The sequence below is a fragment of the Bidens hawaiensis genome, unplaced genomic scaffold (assembly GCF_021521415.1).
Source record: "Bidens hawaiensis isolate Kalapana, Puna unplaced genomic scaffold, B.hawaiensis_p1.1 tig00004318_1, whole genome shotgun sequence".
NCBI classification, from domain to species: domain Eukaryota; kingdom Viridiplantae; phylum Streptophyta; class Magnoliopsida; order Asterales; family Asteraceae; genus Bidens; species Bidens hawaiensis.
The window spans coordinates 16,043-18,829 of NW_027504961.1; the positions used below are offsets into that span (position 1 = coordinate 16,043).

The 2,787-nt window shown below is 34.4% G+C and overlaps 1 non-coding gene across 1 annotated transcript; it reads left to right on the forward strand.

Annotated features, from left to right (window-relative positions):
* Positions 1–624: 624 nt before the first annotated feature.
* On the forward strand, positions 625–697 carry TRNAF-GAA (transfer RNA phenylalanine (anticodon GAA)). Its single transcript has one exon. It is a non-coding gene; the product is annotated as a tRNA-Phe (tRNA).
* The last annotated feature ends 2,090 nt before the right edge of the window (positions 698–2,787 follow it).

Here is a 2,787-nt window from a genome sequence, read left to right on the forward strand (position 1 = left end):
ATATTTATATATTTGTTCAAATATAATTATATATAAAATAAATTAAAAATATTCGAGCCGAACCGACCGAGCAGACCTTTGTTTGTTGCTGGGCTCGTTTACAAACCGAACCAAGCAGAGCTGCCTACTTAGTGGCATGAAGGAAACCTTGCCACATATATAAAAGATTGGGGGATTCGCAGTGCATAATATGAAGAATGTTAAGCAAATGGTGTTTCTTCCCATCGCTCTTGTAATTCTTATTTGTTTATGATTTTGTACTGTTCAAATGCATATATTGTAAACCTTTCATTATATTCACTGAAATTTAGCTTCTAACTGCCTAAGTCGATAGACAGGCGGGTTGTGTTAATTTTTCAAAACATAAAGGGTCGATTTTATAAAGAACTATTTTTTGACACGATTGATTAACTCACAAGAAGGTCGAAATTGTTAGAATTATGGTAAGAGATTAGGTTAATAAAGAAACTAATTATACACAAATCAGTTTGTGATTTATAAAAACTGGAAAGCTCACGTTTATGGGCCAATCTAATCTAATGGACCGACCCCCCCCCCCCAATTTGTTACCTCTGATTTGATATTTTAAATTTTGATATTAATATTATCCTAAATTATTAACATGCGGGGATAGCTCAGTTGGGAGAGCGTCAGACTGAAGATCTGAAGGTCACGTGTTCGATCCACGTTCACCGCAATACAGCTTTTTTAATTTTGTTAATTCTGATTTTCATTGAGTTATCTTTTTTTTTTCCCCAAGTCGTTGATTTTTAGTTAGAAACTGCTTGATTTTAATTTTCTGTATTTCCATGTTTCGTAATGTTGAGGTACAAATATCCCTTCTAGTAGTGACAAATAAATATATTCTTTTTACCGGTGTTTTCATATTTTACTTTTTAGACATGTAACTAACTTTTTATTAGGTCATGTTAACAAAAATTTCGAGATCAATAAATATGAACAATGATAGTCACATAAATAATATCACAAATCAATTAAAATTACGAGACTGTACCACGTGCGTGTCAGTCACTTTGAAGATATAATATTTTATTTATACCATACGTGCTGCATAGATCTATAATATGGTTCTATACAAGTAGTAAATACTTTAACGACCTGTTTTTTTTTTCTTTATAAACTTTCCTTGATTATCAAAAGACCACGGTTGATTGTACTCCATCCGGTTAATATAGCTACTCAGATGCTATAGTGCCTCACGACTTGATGGGTTGATTCTTATAGCTCTAGCAGCATGTCAATATATTGTTAATGCTGAGGTTATCAATGCGAACGCTATACCAAGCGTCCAGTCTATGGAAGTTATACAAACAATTTCAACAAATGACATGTTGTATCTATTTGTTTTGTATGCCACGTAAATTATCAACTCATGTGGGAACGTGCATCATATCTTACACGAGGTAGGATGAAGATATAATAACTCCTCCAAGGCATTAGTAGATGGATTTGTGTGAAGTTCATTAATATAACCATTTTCATGCAAGAGCTTGAAAAGGACTTGTATTGGATCGTGGCTGTCTTTACTTATACTTTGACGTTCGTTATACACAGTTCGAATCGCTCCATTCGGAGTTGATAGTTTGTCACACGGTTGCATATTATGTTTTCTCAGCTTCTTCACCACACACTTTTCATTATTGGATCCTCTCATTGCATATGAATGCCCCCCCCCCCCCCTCTTTTCAAACGTTGAGCAGGTGGATGGTTGTGGTAACCATACATCACTTGTAACATCCAACAAACATCGTACCATTGAGGTATTTATCTACTAGATGAAATAGGTTGTTAGTTTTTTCTTCTTTATACTAGAACGCCTAACTGTTAATATACCCTTGTGTTCACATAACGATCACACTTTAGAAAAACTTCAATCGCATGACCTGCGGCATTATTCCTCGATCATTGAGTACATATGGTTATACCAATCTCATGACCCTCTCCGGTTTGCACCCAACTCATCAAGACCTCGAGAGACACGAACAACCAAAAAATATATGTTTTTGTTAACAGTAGTGTTAGATAACAAACATAATGACAAAATGTTATACCTACCAGTGAAAAACGCTTATATCCCGCTAGATGATTCACCACGTGATGCTAGATATTTATCATCAAAACTCAACATCGCTCACGGGTTCTTTTATTAAACTTGATAATATGTGTTATGAAATGAATAAGAGGAAACAATAATATACTAGTTTCAGTGGCATTTTGTGTTGTGTCAAATAATTCGTAGAATCTTTAATTATCCTGTCATTATGTATTATGTCAAATAATTTGTGGAATCTTGCATAATGTTAAATAACTAGCAGAATCTTGTATTGTGTCAAGTAATTGTCCGACATGTTTATCGAAGAAAACCTTGACATGCACCCAAAACTATAAATCCATACAATTCATATAGTTCTATACGAATTGTTTAGGAAACAAGTCATATAAGTCATACAAATAATTTCCTAACACCTCTGCAGAAGTGTCGTGCACAAAAAATCTACATGAGTCGTACAGCCTCATATATTCGTATAGATGGCAATGAAATGTGTCCGGGGGGGGGGGGGGTGCCTAACAACCAATGGCAGAGCTAGGAACTTTTTCATATGGGTTCGAAATTTTTCGATGCTCGATTTTTTCCAGCGTTAAAGTTTTCGGGACCGAATGTGTCCAGTCGGTCATTCGTTCATATAAATAAAATGAAATATCACTATCATAACAAAAATGCATTATTAAATTATAGTTAAGCTCAAATTATTTTTGGTTAGGTCG